The 19,519-nt window shown below is 40.9% G+C and overlaps 1 protein-coding gene across 1 annotated transcript in view; it reads right to left on the reverse strand.

Annotated features, from left to right (window-relative positions):
* KCNH8 (potassium voltage-gated channel subfamily H member 8) overlaps positions 1–19,519 on the reverse strand; it is a gene marked incomplete at its 5' end in the record, with an annotated part of 388,500 nt that overhangs the window by 245,463 nt on the left and 123,518 nt on the right. The gene's annotated exons all lie outside the window — the stretch shown is intronic.

Consider the following 19,519-nt stretch of genomic DNA (forward strand, 5'->3'; position numbering starts at 1 on the left):
TGTCACTTAATAATTACGTTATGTAAATAGAAAGTTTTTTGTTTTGTTTTTTTTGTTTTTTAAAGTCACACCATCCTTGGAAAATAGGACATTCAGTCTGATGGTCTTAAGCACTGGGGTTGTAATTCACCCAGATAATTCAGCATAGGAACTAATTATTGCCAGTGTGTTGGTGTTGTACTGCTGCATAGTTCAAGCACATTGTGAGTAAAGCTGAGCTCACACCAAAACCCTGGATCCAAACCCCACCGATTTTGGGGTAAATCAGTCTAGATTCTAATTGTAGTATGCAGCTTGGGCCCATCTCTGTAAGTCACAAAGGCAAAAACAATTACCTTCAGCCACTTCAAGCATACCAACAGACCACTAATGTTCGCAGTGGGATGGATCATTGTTATTGGATTAAGTCTTTTTCATTTGAAATTTGTTTTTGGGAGTGCCTGACCCCGAGACTCCTATATCCTATCCATCTCACTGCTCTTTTGGCAACAATTTAATGCTCAAAGGCTACTTCCAGTTCTCATGAAATAAAACTAAACATGGTCCCTGGGCCACTAGCTATCGTTAAAAATGCATAGCTAATACGTATATAAATATGGGAGAGCTCAGAAAAGATGGATTGGAAGAGCAGATTACAGCTGCTTGCTTTTGGCGCTCTTGTCCTTGTCCCCCTATTTTCTCTCTTCTCAACTCTGCAGTTAAAAAAATGGTACCGGGCACTGCAAATTTGCTTACAATTCAGCTGTCTAATCTAAATTTTAATGTAAAATCAACTTGACGGCCTCTTGAGAGCGGGGACTGAGCCTAGCAGGGGATGTAGCTGTTACCCTTGAAGTGTTATTGTAGTTGAAGTTCCAGTAGGATGCTTCAAAGGAAAACCAATTGTTCCTCTCCCAACTCAGTCACAGCTCTCTGGAGGCAGTTGGGCAGCATTTAGGTAGGTTAGTAAATTTAACCTGCAGCTGGGACAAGGCTCCCAGTTTGAAGGAAAACAGAAAAGTGAGAAAGGGAGGAAAGAAGGATAGGGCAGATGAAACAAAATGGGTCTACCCTGGGTTTTAAACACCCTATTTTGTAAGCTGTGAAGACAGTGCAAGCAAAGATACCAGCATAAAAGAGGGTAGAAATGGGAAATCAGAAGCAAGAGATTTCTGCCTGCTTATTCCCTCTTTTTTCCCCATCCTGAATTTCTTATTCCTTTTCATGCAGACATGATGAAGCAAGCACATTTTATTGTGAGCATCTTTGAGCAAGACAAAGCAAGAAGCAGAGAGAGAGGGGGTAGGACTACTGTTATCTCCTTTATCAAAACCTTTGGGAAAATCTGATTGGTCCTACTTCCTGTCACTCATTTGTTGAAAAGCAACCAATACATCAGTCTATACTGGTGTATCCAAAATGAAGAGCATCAGTAAAATTTTTTAGTTTTCTGATTGAAAGAGAGAATCGCAAGCCTCTAAAGAATATTACTATAACTCATATCACTTGGCCAAATTCCATTTTTTAAAATTACATTCTGCCTAGCTAAATTTCTCCCATAGTTTCAATTGGATACAATGTTACTCTTCACTTCTTCTGCAAAACTGTTGTTTCTGGCCGCTATGCTTTTTTAAACAGCTATTATCATCCACTCTAGAAGTAGCTGAATTTCTTTTTTCTTTTCTATTGTTTTGTTATAGTTTTAGCATTAACAATACAGAAACAGCCATTAAAGCACTGAATTAGTGGCAATAATGTTACAGGCATCAGACATTTTAAAAAATATATATTAATACATTCTAGCAAATACATTTGGTGTAAGAACGGCCATACTGGGTCAGACCAAAGGTCCATCTAGCCCAGTATCCTGTCTTCCAACAGTGGCCAATGCCAGGTGCCCCAGAGGGAATGAACAGAACAGGTAATCATCAAGTGATCCATCCACTATCGCCAATTCCCAACTTTTGGCAAACAGAGGCTAGGGACACCATGCCTGTTCATCCTAGCTAATAGCCATTAATGGACCTATCCTCCATGAACTTCTCTAGTTCTTTTTTGAACCCTGTTATAGTCTTGGCCTTCACAAGATCCTCTGGCTCAAGGAGTTCCACAGGTTGACTGTGTGATGTGTGAAGAAAACCTCTGCTGATTAACATCATTTGGTGACCTCTAGCTCTTGTGTTATGATGGAGTAAATAACACTTCCTCATTTACTTTCTCCACTCCAGTCATGATTTTATAGACCTCTGTCCCCCCTTAGTTGTCTCTTTTCCAGGCTGAAAAGTCCCAGTCTTATTAATTGCTCCTTACATGCAAGCCATTCCATACCCCTAATAATTTTTGTTGCCCTTTTCTGAACTTTTTCCAATTCCAATATATCTTTTTTCAGATGGGGTGACCACATCTGCATGCACTATTCAAGATGTGGGTGTACCATGGATTTATATAGAGGCAATATGATATTTACTGTTTATAATCTATCCCTTTCCTAATGGTTCCCAACATTCTGTTTGCTTTTTTGACTGCCGCTGCACATTGAGTGGATGTTTTCAGAGATTTACCCCAAGATCTCTTTCTTGAGTGGTGACAGCTAATTTAGATCCCATCATTTTATATGTGTTGTTGGAATTATGTTTTCCAATGTGCATTACTTTGCATTTTCTATTGGTAACTTTATCTGAAATGATTAATTTGATTCTGAGAATTCCTTTCCAGCTTCAGCTAGAAGGGCATTGCCATTGTCAACAAATCATTGTCTACCAAAAAGATTTCCTTTGTAGCTTTATTTTTATGGGCTTTCTTTATTGCCCCTGGCTACTTCTCTATCAGAAAGCTTCCTTTCTTTCCCTTACAGTAAGATCCAAAGTCTCAAAATATATTTTAATATCCTTCAGGCAGAGAATAGCACATCAAGGACAGGAGGGAGAGGCAGAACAAAAGAAAAATCTCATCATAGAGCAATCCAACTAGCCCAATAGCTGTTCTCAGCAACACAGAGGTGACTATTTTATGGTCACCCTCTCATTCACAGCTACTTCTACCTATTCTCCACTCCCTCTATCAAAATAAACACAAATTGCCTTCAGCTGGGAGTCTGTGCGGAAACTGAGATACTAACCTTTCTTCAAAAAACCAAACAACTTTAAGGTTTCAAGCAGCACTCTACCTTTATAATGCCAGAAACTTTAAAAGATAAGTATTCCGACCAAATGATGCGTTTCCCCCTCCAACTACTGAGATCTGCTTAAGTCTCAGTTGTGAGACATACAATCATGAGCTTTGTTGATAGCACCTGTACTGCATGAGCATTGAAAGGGCACAGAGCACAAGCTAAACTCTCTAAATCTTGTCCCAACATACACAAGGATCAAAGTAAAACCAGCAAACAGACTCTCTTGGGGGCAGTCTCTTCTTTGGCTGGTCCAAAATTTTGGACAGGGACCTAGAGGGGACGTCTCCAGGGTATTATAATGGCATTAGAATATAGAGATGGTACTGAGGCTACATATACTGGCTATTTGTTGATAAGGTGTAATCAGGGTTCTGAGTATTTTGCTGCATAGTAGTACCAAATTCTGTAGCAAGCACCTCCTAAATTAGGTGGTAAGTCTAACTTATTGTATCTGCATTAAATATCCTTCATTCCCAGTTGCCATGGCAAATAAGAGCAGGGGTATGCTTGGGCCAGGACCAGCAGTGCTTTAACTCCGTTCTGTTCACGGGAAAAGCTGGAGAGTTAAAGACAGCTGCAGGTAGATTTTAGCAGGGCAAGAGGACAAAACAAAATGTCAGGTTCCTGGCTGCAGCAAAATCGGAAATTCTATTAAAAAATTCAGACCTCTTGTGTATATACACATTATGATGCAGTCTATAATTGCATGATCTACAGGACCTTGTAGATGCATGGAATGGACAGTGAATAAGACAGAGGGTTGTAAGAACAACAAGGAGATGTTTCTGTGTTTAAGGCTTTGGACTGGTACCCAAGAGAGCTGAGTTCCATTCTTAGCTCTGCCACAAACTTTCAGTGTCATATAAAGTCACAATAATATAATGCACATGTAGGAGGGGGCTGAATTAAGATGGCACAGGCAACCTTAATTCTGTCATTTCGTAACTTTGGAGTGTTTGACTCTGCAACCTTAATGTTCTTTTAATTTTTAATACAATATATTAGTATGTTTAAGGCATAATATAGAGTGTAGTTTTCATATACTAGTAGATAACTTATGGACTCTAGCATACATAGAGCAGTATATATCCACATTTACATTCTTTGTTTACTCACACTTTTCCCCCTCTCTCCATTCACCGACTGCAAAGGATGTTGCAGTTATAAAACTCACAATTTTGAAATCCTTCAATTACACTTCCTTGAACTTCACTGAACAAAAACTAAAAAGCTAAGCAGTCCTTGCTGCAGCCACTTGACTTTCTTCCTTTGTCCTTATGTGCACTGCTTACTTTTACTCTCCTCTATTTTCCTTTTTCCTGTCTCCTACAACAGATTTAGAGGAGACTCCATTTAAAAAGACAGTAACCTCCCAGTGTCATGAGTTTACCAGATTACATATCCAACAGTTAGGGAAACAACAAAATTATTCTTTTAGGGTCTGATCCAAACACCACTGAAGTCAACAGAAAGATTCCCACTGACGTGAATAGTTTTTGGATCAAAGCTGTCTGCAGTTCCCCCAATTATTTTCCAAGGGCATTACAATGTACCAATTACATTAGTGGTGGCAGGTTGACCTATACAGCCCTTATAGAGCACTAATCTAGAAAGGGTTTGGTTACCTATTCAGTGTCAGATCTCCATTTATTTAACGATAGACAGGTTCAATAGGTTTTTTCTAGCTGTAGTACTTAGTGGCTGTTGTAACTCTAGTGATATAATTATTCCCTAGTATACTGTAATTGAAAACAAACACCCACCGCAATGAGTTACATGTATTTGGATCATTTACAATGGTGGTCCTCCAACTTTTGTCTCCGTGGAATAATTTGTTAGAGAAAGATCCTCTCCAGATCATTCCCCTTCTCAACATTCCAACCCCTCCACTGTTTTGTTCTCAACATATTTCCTTCTGTCAACCTCTGTTATTTCCCTTTATTTGCCAGTCATCAACCAGCAGGCAATGTTTACTTCCCCTTGATCACCAGCATTGCTGTATCCTATCATTAAGGACCATAGTCACATACTTGGTGCCTAATGCTGCTGGATGCTAATAGCTCCAAGTTCAGAATAAGCAAGTAATCACACTAGTGAATGTACTTTTTTCAGGTAACTGAGAATGTACTGCCGTCCCTGAAAACTGGACTAAAAGGAATTTTTACTCTTAAAAATCATGGAATCATAGACTATCAGGGTTGGAAGGGACCTCAGGAGGTCATCAGTCCAACGCTCTGCTCAAAGCTGGGCCAATCCCCAATTTTTGCCCCAGATCCCAAAATGGCCCCCTCAAGGATTGAACTCACAACCCTGGGTTTAGAAGGCCAATGCTCAAACCACTGAGCTATCCCTCCCCCCAAACAGTTCATTTTTATAAGTTAATGAAATATCCAGTATATATAATGAGTTTTATTTCAGTCTTTTGTTTGTTCCTTGTTGCCTTGTCTGTCTGATCCAAAAACATTATCTAATGTATTCATCACCAGAATACAGAGGAGGTCCCAGACAAAGCACGGTCCAATTCCCGGAGTCCTCAGTTGTGGATCAGTGGAAGAGGGTCCTCAGATTTCAAGGCCGTGAAAGTGGATGAAGGCTGCAGCAAGTGGAGATCTCCAGTCATCTAGGACTTTCCCTACCATTGGGCCTCAGACCTCCAGCTTGTCATGATAGTGTGGTCACAGTAGGTGCACCAGCTTCCCTATATTAAAAGAAATCATGTGTTGGATTCTACCACGGGAAATAACATCTTTATATCCTTCCAAGCCCTGCAGCAACAGACTAGTGGTGACAGGGACAGGATTAGTGAACCTGGCAGTCCCTAGCCATGAATCTGCATGTAGGCAGTGGTAGTTAGATGGTCATCTGGCACCTGGACTGAGACAGGTAGCTACTATCGTGACTCAGCAGTCCTCTTTAGGATCCCCTCTGCTCACTCTTCATGGGGAGAGGGATAGAAAAGGTGCCCTAAACCTAGGCTGTCTCATACGATCCTGGCTGGATTACTGCATCCAGTGGGATAACTCTGCCTGTGGTTAAACCTATAAAAAGACAGTGACTTTTGCTACATGGAAAGTTCGCACCCTGATAGAAAACAGAGATAATGTACGGGCAGCAAGAACTGCTCTCGCCACAATCTTTAAGAAAGGAGGTAAGTCGGAGTGTGGAAACTATTGAGACATTGCCTCGCTATCTACAGCAAGGAAAATTCATGCCTGTGTCCTCTTAAACCGATTAGTTCCCCTTTCTGAGGAAATACTGACGGTTTTAGATCATCCTGCTAGACAACTGACATGATCTTCATTGCCCGCCAAATCCAGGAAATGTCTCAGGAGCAAAATCAGTACCTTTACATGGCTTTCATCTATTTGACAAAGGCCTTTGACTCTGTCAATCGCAAAGCCCCGTGGAAGGTGCTGGCTAGATTTGGCTGCCGTCCAAAATTTATTAAGATCCTAAGGCTTCTCAGTGATCAGATGACTGCCATGGTTCTCTGTAATGGCCTTGAGACAGAACCTTTCATAATAAAAACTGGGGTTAAGCAAGGATGCATTATTGCCCCAACCCTGTTTTCCATTTATTTAGCAGTCATTTTGGGCCTTGTTAAAGACCACCTCTCCAATGGAGTTGACATTCAATACAGAATGGCTGGGCAGCTCTTTAATCTTCAATATCTCTGCCCGAACTCTGAAGTCTTCAAAGCGTCCATTACTGATCTTCAGTATGCTGATGACTGTGTCATCCTTGGGCACACTGAGAATGACCTTCAGTCCATACGGGATTGTCTTGCACAAGCTTACCAAAGCCTAGGACTCTCACTCAATATTGAGAAGACTAAAGTGCTTTATCAACCTGCGTCAGGCCTTGCACATGTCCCATCACAAATCACCACCGAGGGTCAGACTTTGGAGACAGTTGAGCACTTGTGTTACCTTGGTAGCCAACTTTCTCAAAATGCAAAAATCAATAGTGAGATCCAGCACAGGATTCAGTGCGCAAGTGCTTCCTTTGGGAAATTGCTCCGACACATTTTCATGGACCGTGACCTACAGCAGGACACCAAGATCCAGGTCTGTAAGACAATTGTTCCTACGCTCCTCTGTGGATGCGAAACCTGGGTGACCTATCAACAGCAACTCAAAAGTTTGGAGCGGTATCACCAACGATGCCTCCGGAAGATCCTTCGCATCAAGTGGTAAAATCACCGCACTAACGTCAGCATCCTCGCTGAAGCCAATGTCATCAGCATTGAAGCAATGATCCTCCTGCACCAACTTTGCTGGGCTGGACATTGTGTGCGGATGCCAGACTCATCTCCCAAAACAAGTCCTCTACTCTCAGCTCACCCATGGTCAGAGATCCGGTGGCGGTCAGAGGAAATGCTACAAAGACGCACTCAAAGTATATCTTAAGAAAAAAGGATGTGGACATCACAAGCTGGGAACAGCAAGCCGCCAACCTACCCCAAAGGTGCCATATCCTCCATCAGACAGGAGGAGAAGGAGAAGCGCCTTGCCCTCAAAGATGAAAACAGAGAGGAGGAAGAAAAAAGAAATAACTTTCTCCCAGCAGGCCACTGGCCTGCCACAAAAATGCCTGTACCTACTGCAGGCAGATTTGTGGTTCCAGGATCAGATTCCTGAGTCATCTCAGGACCTATATGTAAACCTGTGGTAGAGATCATGTTCAAAATTGAGGGACCACAAATCATCATCAGTTTATGTTAATTAATATTTTTTAAAAATTCTCTTCACATCTATCAAGAGTTACAACCTAAGTTAAGAGGTGTCCAGCATATACATACATTCTCACAGAGTTGTCACTTGCATTTGAAGTTGTGCTGCCTGACACTTTTTTGGAAAAGCTCCTAAAGCTGGATCCTGAGAAAGAGTTCTCAGAGTTCACATGTCACAGAGGACACGATTTGGGCTTGATGTCATTGCCCTTTCTGCCAGGTTACGTTCGTTGCATAATAGGATTTTACTGCACATGTGGTGGAATTACACAAGGCTGTACAGCGGATTAGTCTTCCCAATTCATCATTTGAATCTGCATGAGCACATGCTGTACACAGAGTGAGCTTGCTCACGGAAGAGAATTATAGTAACCCTGTGAGTTGGAAAATTGTAGCGTTTAACCTTTTCACTGCTGAAATTTTATATAAAAGCACACAATGTAGTATAATGTTTTGGGCCAGATCTACTCCCTACACCAAGTCCAGGGGTTAGCACAATTAGAGGTGTGCAGAGAAAGATAGGAACAAAACCATAGGGAACTATTCAGAATGAAAACCAAAACCGTTGAAATCCACAGCAAAAAGGAGAGCGTCTCCATGGCTAGCTGTCCCCCAACTATTGACTTTGTAAGCCCTGGGATGCCTGAATCATTGGCAGTCTGCCTGGCTGGCTGCTCCTGAGTCATGAATCCTGTAAACAGGGTATCTGCCTCCAGGGCAGTGGCTGCCTCAGAGCCACAGACTGTGGAAGTGATTTTGAAAGCTCCATCAGCAGGCTCAGTTTAACCAAGATGACTTGGTGCATCTTGGGGGAGGGGGGAATCACTGGCTGAGGGGGTCAGAACTACCCCCCCACACACACACACACGCCAACAAAAATCATGAAGGCCAGGAAGGTGGCTGGGCATTGCAGCAGGAGGGCCCTGCCTGCACAATGTGATGAGAACCAATGGGAGCTGGAGTGGGAAGCTGGGTCAGCCTCACCGGACAGGAACCACTGCACGATAAGTCCAGGTTGGGACTGGTCTAGAACACCCACGCCTAGGGCCTCTCACAAATCCCCACCCCCCCACCCCACAACTCCCTTTCATCCTGGAGCCTCCCCCTGATGCCCCCCAGAGGCAGGACCTGATACACAGCCCTGGGACCTCTCTCTCCCAGGGACAGGGAAGGTGGGGGTCTCCCAACTGCCTTAGGGCACAGGGCCTCAACATTCTTTCATGGAGCACTATCAGCCCTGGTTTCCTGAGGAACTTTGTCAAATTCGAACAGTCTCTGCGGAAGGTTTCGATTTGAACAAATGAGCAAATTCTAATGAAAAACTTTTGTCGGAAATTTTCCAAGTAGGTCTAAGAAAAGTTGAGTTCCACAGTCGGGCTGTCGCAGCTGCCAGAACAGCCCAGAGCCTGCAGTAACTGCTGTCCCTCCTGTGATTCTGCTTTACATATCAGGGAAGCAATGGTTCATCCCCATCCCTTTCCTTCCACAGTCTACAATCATGGGATCTAAGCATGTCCCACATTACTTAAATTGGTATAACAAGACCCCTAGTGTACTTCACAGATTCCTTTGAATTTTTTCCTTCTCAGGTACAAGATACTGCTTCTTGAGATAATGTTGGGGAATGGTTTTTCTAAATGGGGTAGTGGTTGTTGTAAATGTCATTCTAGACAGGTGGAGGAAGCTTTATCAAAAGAACAATGTCTTGCAGCATGAGCTAATGGTGGTCAGACTCTGGATTTGTGTAATCTATTCTGGAAGTTCATTCAACAGCAGGATCCCCTTGTCTAAGAACATCTCATCACTGTCTTTCACATGTTCTTCCACAAGCTTTGTGAATTGAATTGTTCCAGAGAAGAGCAACTGTCTTGGTGATTCACAGCTAGAGATATAGTATCTAATGTAGCTGAGGCATGATTCCTTAATGGTTTTGAAGGTCAGGACCAAGGCTGTCAATGGTCATGGAAACAGACAGAGCCAGAGGAGGGACCAAAGCACAGATCTGATTTGCTTAAGGTAGCCTAACCCATAGATAAGATGGGTAGGTCCATTCTGCACAAGACGAAGCCTTGGTAAAGACGACTCTAAAGTTAACAATGAGAAAAACTGGCATACTTACATTCAGCATAGAGGCTACTGAAGCAGGAGAGACAGTTATTCATTACCCTTTAGAAGAGAGGAATTGGAAGACAAAGTTCAAGAAGTTATTCCAACATAGGAATCCTTCATAATATGGAAATCCAGCCTACATGAAGCCAATACCAAGGAACACAGACTAAGGCAGGTAATAGCATAAAATGGGAATTAGGAGGAACCAGAATGAATACATTATGAGAAGAGCCAATAGTCGAAGATTAAATATAGAAATACAAAGCACCTCGATGAACTTGACAGGATAGAGACAAAACAGCATCACTTCTATTAAGTTAATTAAGGAAGATTGTTCTCCGATAATCAACTAATCTTCTTCGAAAGTCTGTCTATAAAAATATGTGGATAATCAGTTCATATAATTCATTTGGATATTCAAAAAGTCTTAAACAAAACACTTTACAGATGGTAGTAAAGAAACTAAGTCATCACAAAGGGCAAGAAGGTATCCCCCTTATTTGCTTGTGTGGGCTACCCACATTGTAGGTCATACTGTGAGGGGAAGGGCAGCAGCAGTGTGGAGGCCATGACTCACCCTCTTGTGCAGGTCAGTGAAGAGAGAGTAGGGTATGGGTGGGAACAGGTGGAGACTGGACTACACTCCAACATACTGGCCAGCACAGCTAAGCCACTATGGAGGGAGAAGTGATTTCCTAGTGGTACAAGGCTGGAGCAGATTACAGACAAGAGGGGAACCAGGGGCTGAAATGTGACTCCCTGAGGCTCCCACTTACTCAGAGGATATTGAAAAGTGTCTGAACTCGACAAAGTGCTGTCATGGAATAGAAAATGGCTAAGAAATGGAAGACAGTGAGCAGAAATTCAGTCACTATTTTCAGCATTCAGTTTAACACTGGGGTGCTCCAAGGATCAGTGCAAGGACCAGTGTTGTTTCATAGATTTATTAATGAACTCCAAATGAGGGGTGATTAGAAAGGTGACAAAAGTTACAGAAGGCATAACATTAGGATAGGGACTGGGGAAGAGCATGAGGAACGCTAACCTAACTATGCTAAGTCAATGGGCAACCTGTGAAATGTGAAAATCATTGTTCAAAAATGCCTGGTCATGCATACTGGAACTTAATTATATGAACTACTCATACACACTGCTGAGTGTGAATTTAACTGTAACCACTTGGGGAAAAAGACCTGGAGCATCACTCTTATCTCAATGTACTTAAAAAAAGCAGTAAAAAAACCTGATCAAAAATAAGAAAATGCATGAAACATCTTACATCTGATTGTCCCAAATGCATCTATAAACTTATATGTGTGAACGTCACTTGCAAACTATAAACTATAAACACATATGTGTGAACAGTCACTTGCAAACTATAAACTATAAACATATATGTGTGAACATCAGTCACTTGCAAACACTGCTATAAATAAGAAAAAAGTCTGTTTCTCTCTCTAACAGTGCCATCAGTAGTAAAACTCATGTATGGATTAGGTTAAGTACTATCACAGTTTGAAATTATTGGAACAAATCCATTTTCACTGGATTATGGCAGAATTAAATCATGTTGCTGTTCAAAGGAGTTAGTAGGTTGTGTCAACTTCAATGCCAACAATGTAAGAACAGTATCAACTCCAGTCAGTCAGCAATATTTCTGTTTAAATATCATTAAGCTACAGTGAGAGATCATGAATGTTTCAGATCACATTACTAACAGGCTATTTTACTGCCATTTCTATTTTTAAATATTAGCTTTGTCCCCTTTTTTTTAATCTCTTTCATTAAGCTCAGCCTGGCCACTTCATGGAGGTGCCAAATGGGTGTGGAGCTCTTTTGAATATCTGGCCCTTAATGTCTCTGTGCCTCGGTTCCCCACCATAAAAGCTGGAACAACACTACTTCCTATTTCCCATCCTTTGTGTGTCTTGTCTCTTTAAACTCTTTAAACTGTAAACTTTTCAGGGCAGAGGGGGTTCTCTCTTACTATGTATTTGTGTGATACCTGGCACAATAAGGCCTTCAATAGGGCCTTCAGGCACCACAGTAATACAAACGATAATCAGTGGCCACAAGTTGATAAGGTCAACTATTTGGAGGAAAGAGAGAAAAAAGGCGCTGAAGGTATGAAAGTGTTTCTTATCAGTAACTGTTAATAGGATATAACTCCTCTCTCAAAGCATTCCTCCCTATCTACTTACATTAATATACAAGGTTTTTAAAATGACAGCTAAATGTAATTTGTAGAGCACCAGGGAGCTGGAACTATTGAGCTATAAGTAAAACAGGCCAGTGGGAATAATGGTAAAGCTAGCTTTATAAATTAAAAAGATGGACTCTGTGGTCAATGGGATATGTAATTTCAGTTGGACAATATTATCAGTCTTTCATTGCTAGTACTTGGTTGTTCTTTTTTACTTCCCCTCAACCCCCTTTTCATGTTACTGTGTTTAGATATTGCACTCTATGTTTAAAAAATGCTGATAGCTTCTACTGTTAATTTGCTAACAAGAGATTTCTCCTTCTGTTACGGAGGCTAGGGCTGCCAAGTGTCCGGTTTTTGACTGGAAAGTCTCGCTGAAAAAGGACACCTGACGGTGTCCGGTCAGAAACACTGATTGGACATCAAAAGTCTGGTTGTCACCTGCAGGAGCAATGTGTAGGAGGGACATACAGGTGCAAATGCTCCCCAGAGTGGTCTGCTGGGGGTGGGTGGGACTCTGTCCTTCACCCACTGCTGCCTGCTGCCTCCTGCAACCAGGCTCTCTCTCTCTCCCAGGCAGCCGACTGGTAGGCTCTCACGCTGATCCAGAGCGGAGTGGCCAGCGTGAGAAGTGGGTGGTCCTGCCCCTTTCACTCCCTGCCTAGGCCTGGCTGCCAGGGTCAAGGGCTGAGTGAGCCAGAAATGTGCTGCCAGGTCTGGTCATCATCACAGAAGATGGATCTGCCCTAAACTTCCTAATCAGCTGCCCACTTTGGCCAGTTCTTAAATGGTATTCAGTAATCGTATAATAAAGCTGTTTAGTTTTGCTAGCTTTCTTTTTTGTTTGGTTTTCATTTGTTATCAGGGCTAATGCTCCCAGCATCCTTACTCCCACTGAGCAATATCTTACTCCTTCAGTATCATACAACTGCTAAAGTGTATTCACCTACACTGACAGAGGAAGGAAAGAGCTCTTCAGAACAGCTGTGTTCTATTTCATTGAGTCTTGAATGGAGAAATATCACAATAAAACAAAAAGTTTTAAGTAGTCATCATTTTAGCGAGAAAAGTAAAGTAGCTGGCCAAAAACGGGAAAATTTTCTTCAGTAAGAAAGAAAGTGATTAGTCTGTTCAAGTTCTGAGATAGATTTAGGGAATTAGTCTGTGACCTCACTAGCAATTCAAGTTCAGTGTAGAGATGTTACATTTGACTACCTCAAAAGTTACACGGCTCATTGTAGCATCTTCTTAGACAGACACAAATGTAGGAAAAAGTCCAATCTACTACTGGTTACTGGTCTACTTCTGGGGCTCCCGAAGACCTGCTTTAACTTTATGAGAATTATCTAAATATAGTTCATCAATGCTGTATTTTTCTGGTTGCAGAATATTCGAGCAATGGGGATCCAGTGAGGTTCTGTTCTCAGTTGCACTGGTATAAATCCACAGTAAGTCCCTTTACTTCAGTGGAGTTACTCTGAATTAACATTTCTGTAACGGAGATCAGAATTTGGCCCAGCATCTGTGGTAAAGCAAAGGTCTACTTGGAAAAGATTTATGAAAATATCCTGCCGAAGTACTGCTTTCTGTAAAGCCCTCTGAAGTAGAAAACACCATGATAAATTGCTTTGTTTATTTCTGTGTCACCATACTTCTACTCAAGATGTTGTGAAATAAGAGGCTAGAAGCTGACAGGAGCCACATAAACACTGAGATATATGATAAAATTCAATATAGGGTGGGATTTTTAAAAGCACCCAAGCACTTAGGTGCTCATGTAGGGACGGGGGCCGCCCTCCCAAATTAATGCTTTAACCACTGGGCTATGGAGTCATTCTCATTCACTCTCCCTAGCCCAAAGAATATAGAAATATGTATACAAAGTGGAACAGCTTCAACAGGAGAAAGAGAGAGAGAGAGAACATATAACCTGATGGCTAGGGCGCTTATCCGGGAGGAGTGAGACCTGCACTTAAATCCCTCCTCCAGAGTGGGTATTCAAACCGGGGTCTCCCCCATCGAGCTGAGTGCCCTGTCCACTGAGCTATTGAGTGTAAGGACAGGGGGCATCACCACCTTGTCCTCCTCCATTTTGTGAATCCCTGGTGAATTTAACTTTCATTGTTGGAAATATTGAAACTATTTTGGTAAAAAAGAAAAAAAATCAATTTGCTGACATCAATATATATTTGGTAAGTGAACCCAAACTGCATCTTTTGGCAAGAATAAAGTTTTGGGCAAAAATTTTTTGCTAACTCTAATCATGGACCAGAATAAAATAATTTCAAAGACAAAGATGTACAGTGCAACTCTGGTATGCCACATCTTTCCACATACAGCTCATACACTTCATGCAGCTCTCAGTTCAATGCCTATGAGCTAGGTTTACTTTCTGCTGAGGTCAGTTTAAAGCAGGACTTTCGCTGAAACTTCCATTGAACTTGTTCTGAGAGTTAGTGGGGTTGTTTTAATTAGAAGGACCGCTCCTGTAATTTGTTTTGCTGACAATTATATTCCTGAGCTGAACTACCACTGAAACGTTTAAGTGATAGGGGAAAAAAATTAATTATGAAGCGGGTAGGGTGCTGGGGGCAAGAATCAAACCCATTAAATTTAGGCTAGCATTAGAGATGGGATTGAAATAGAAACTTGAGTCACTACACGGTTTAGGGTGTTTGGATTCAACATCCAAACCTAATCTTGATTTCAAATTTCATAATAGTTTCTCTCCATAATATGCCAAACTGGAACCTCAGATAAAAACACTGAACAAGTTTGTGCACATTCAAAAACTCCCACACTGAACTTGTATTCAGATTTTACAGCTTGGGCCTGTGTCTTGCCAACATGATAAGGCATAAAATAAATTACTACTAAATGGTTACAAAATACTAGCCCTACATTTTATATCAAATACAGAGAGAAAGTAAACCAAAAAATACCCGATATCGCGTTTTCACAGACACGGTGTCCTCTGATCATCATAGCTCAGGGCTCATTATGAAGCTTTTAAATAAGTGCTGAGAGGACATTCCAGTCTGTACTCTGAACTCAGAACGGTGCCTGGGGCAGCTCTTGAGGTAGCAAGACAAGCCGGCCTAGTGGGTATGTCAGACCTGCCACTTACAGAATAATCCAACCTTTTTTTTTTTTGCTGGTATGTATCAAGGCTTTCTGTACCTTCCAAAACAAAAAATAACTACTCAGAGGGAACAAGCCTGTTCTCACATTTATAAGTCAGACAACTTTCTATAACTTTGCACACTTGCTATGGGCCAAATTTAGATCTGGTGTGAGCAGTTGCCATAAGTCAAGTAGGTGAAGTCAGTGGGGTTCCCCTGCTCACACCAGGCTTAAATTTGGCCGTTTGTCTGATAAGTCTATTGAGTGCGCACATAACACTTCTGTTAACTAAATCAGGAGCCATACTTAGGTGTCTGAGTGCAGAATTTAGGCCTAAGAATTTGACCACTGGTTTGTTTCCCAGGACTTTATGAACACAGGACAATGCAAAACCTGACGCTGAGTGCAATAAATACATGGCTCAGACAAATTTTTGTGGACATCTTCATTAATTCAGCACTCCTATCTGGTTAATGTGTCTTATCTAGATAGTGTATTTTATATAAAGGGCTTATTAAAATAAACAAGCCCCCATACTACAACAATTTCATTGAAGCCAGATCTAGTGCATGCATTTAAGTATGTTAGTGGCTCAGCAGTTAAGTCCATATTTGATGTACTGAGCTTTGCAGCTGAAGCACTGATATAATGTTGTTGTTCACCTAACTACAGCAATTAGGATGTTCTATATCCTTTTAATGAGTCGGAAATGCCGACATATTACATATTACATATTCAAACACTAGGTTAGCAGGTTCAAATGGGTACATTCCTGTTTTTGCAGATTGAAATTACTGCAGGTGCCCACATTTCAAAGTATGTCCCCGTGACTTTCCATGTTGGTTTTTGCAGGATAGCTACCTCAGTCCCAAAGTTACTCCATATTCTCTGCCTATGCTTATGTGTAAAATTGCAATTCTCTGCAATTCTAAAACACAAGCAAATTAAACAACTGTAATATATTACAGTAACAGCTTTTCCTACTGTGCTGTCCTGATTGAGGACATCTCTTCACATTACTGACCAGGACTTTAGATTATCTGGGACAGTTCTATCTCACGTTTTAAAGTGAGACCATTGCATGACAGGTCAGAACTTTGAGAATTTATTCTATGTTACATGACTCCTCATGCAGGATAGGCAAAAGAACCATCTGGGCAACATAGGTTGCAGGGAGGTACGTTCCTCACTAGCTGGATCAGGGATACAGCTATCCGATAGCCAACCCATTCCCAGAGCAAAACTCTCAGACTTCCAGCCCAATCATATTGCTGTATAAAGCAACTAAGTTCAGGGGGTACACTGATGCTGTGTCCCTATGAGTTATAACTTAATAACGATATTTGTCAGAAATATGAAGTAGAAGCTAAAAGCTGAACCACAATACATGGAGCGATGCATGCCTAGTATCAGATGGAGAGCCAAAAAATAAGCAAATAACCATGCTAAAAGGACATACTGAAGAAAGTGAAGCGTCACACTGAGAAGAGCTGGACAAATCTACTGGATTTTTAACAGAGTGGTTTTTGAAGCTGTACAAATCTAATAAGAAATTTGGTAAGTTCTCAGCATGAAGATCACTTTTAAAAGAAAAGTTATAATGATTTTTAATAACTTCTGTGCTTAAACATGTTGCAAATGGGAGAAAGCACTGCTTCCCACGAGGAACACGTACAAGGGTTTATGATCTAAACTCACCTCCTTCCTGGGTTAGATTTTTATTTTTAGGTCATGCATCTGAAGCCTGAGGCCTGACTATTCTTACAACATAAATCTTACCCAGCAGAGGTTTAGCCTGTGCAGACTGTTTTAGGGTTTCTCCCAACAGAACCTTATTACTCTCCCTTTTTCTATCACTTTCTTAATTAAGCAGACTCTTAGTCATGTATACTACTATGTGCAATGAATCCCAATTGGTCTAGCACCCACGGTGAGTCTGCACCTGTGAACAGTGTCCTAAACCCAGACAGTCATGTGAATATTCATACGACTGATGATTAGGGTGACCATATTTCCCAAAGGGAAAAACAGGACACTGCACGGGGCTGGCATCGCCACTCACCCTCTCCCCCTTTCCCCCCCAGCACGTTCCTCCGCACCTCTTTTGTCAAAAAAAAAAAGGGGGGGGGGGAATTGTCCCATTTGCTCTTGCCAACAGTTCTGCCAAAAAAGTCGGGACAGCCAGGACAGGGCTTAATAAAAGGACTGCTTTCAATGAAAGGGTTTCAATTTTTCTTTTGTTTTTTAAATTAAAAAAAAAAACAGAACACTTTTTTTGTATTCCGTAGACGCCTTTAAAGAGCTCAAATAAAATAAAAAAATCCACATACTGTCTTATGTCTGCAATTTCTGGGCAAACCTCAGAGTTTCAGTAATTCCATTTTGTTCAGATACATAAATTATGGATGCTTTGCCAAATTTTCTGGGTCTGCAACACTGAATTGAAAAATCACAAGAATAACCTTTCTTGTGAGATTTCTTGCCTTTTTTGCTTTTAATGCAAAAACGGTCCCATGATATTTCAGCACTTCCAGATGGTGCATAAAAACTTGAAAATAAAATATAATGGGTAGTAAGAGGAATTTGTTTGTACTTTGAAAATGATTTGATGAGTTTGATTCAAATTATACACAAACGTTTAAGAGGTGAGAGTAGGTGGGAAATTTTTTTATCCAAACCAGTTTGTCCATCCCAACTAATCTGTGATCCAACTCCTTAATTGCTAAGGAACTCTACCTACAATTCCATGATCATTTCTTTCTGCCTTTGTTATCACCGTAAGTGCTACAGGCAATATTCATTCCTGATGGTGCAGTGAGAATTCAATTTACATCCCAAGTAAAAGCCAGTGCGTACAACTGGCCCTAATTCTTCCATTCACCTAATCTTAAATCTTCTCTCTTATGACGTTGTTTAGTCACCACCATCCAACAACGGGGAAAAAAAGTGGCCCTTGAAATTTCTGGAACATTTTTCATATCCAAGAAAGATTAGTAAATCAGTAATTAACTTCTATGAAGCTGATTCATAGAACATGTGCTCCAGACACACTGCAATGTTTTCTTTTAAATGCTCGAAGTAGGAGAGGGAAGCATTTTATTGCATCTTCAAAATGTTTTTACATAATATGACACTTTAAACATGGAGTGTGTATTAGCCTGAGGTTTGTGAACCTATAGACTAAACGACCCTTTTCCCTCTCATATTGCAGTCAGAAAAGGGGACAATTTTTCTCCTAGTATTTTCAATACATTGTCTTTCCTTTCCTCAGAGTATATCCATTATTTTAAAATGCTTATCTGTAAAAATGTAGAATACCAAAGTAATATAATTCTACAGAAAAACATTTCAACAGCACATAAATATTAAGCAAGAATTGTGAAGACGACACCTAGCCAGAACATTTGTTCACAAATTCTAAGCTTAAAAAATAAAAACAAAAGTTGATACACAGTGAAATACAGCCTCAAGCCGTAAATATTTTTTAATTGTTTCAGACCATTTGCACGGCATTATGTCAGGTTTGCTCTCCCATTGGTTCCTTGTGCTTGAGCATCACATATGTCCAGTACTTCACTTCAAAGGCAACACAATCAAAACACTTAGCAACGAGTGAGAGAGGAGTTCTAAGAGGTGGAGTAAAGGAGCCTGCCATCAATAGAATGGGTGGAAGAATGGTCTATATCACTCGGCTACAGGCATGCTGCTGCAAACCCAAGTCTCTTTTTTCCCCTTTGTGGTATCATTGCTGATATATCTTCTGTGCAAACACATACAGATATCACAGTCATAAATGGGGATCAAACTTGGGGCCTTCAGCACAAAACACACAAGCCTCTACCTCTTCATGCAAATATGAACTCCTTTAGCTGTAAGTAAGTAGGGGCTTGTGCTTTTGGGTCCCAATCAAATACCCACTGAACTAATTCTAGGCACCTGTTTTGTTTTTTTTTTTTTTTTTAAACCTTGGTTATTACATGTATTAGAGTGCTCTCTTTCTCTAGCTTCTATAAGACATTCAAAACTTTCTGAAAATTTCAGCATCAGTAGAGCTGGTTGAAACTTGGAATTTCCATTTGGCAAAATATTTTGATGTTCCAACTCGTTCGTTCCAATTCTGAACAAATTTTGTGGGAAATTTTCTCAAAATTAAGCTATTTTGTGAAAAAAACATGGGGTTTGTTTTTTTTTTTTTGGTCAA

The sequence above is a fragment of the Lepidochelys olivacea genome (assembly GCF_965140295.1).
Source record: "Lepidochelys olivacea isolate rLepOli2 genome assembly, chromosome: 2".
Lineage (NCBI taxonomy): Eukaryota > Metazoa > Chordata > Testudines > Cheloniidae > Lepidochelys > Lepidochelys olivacea.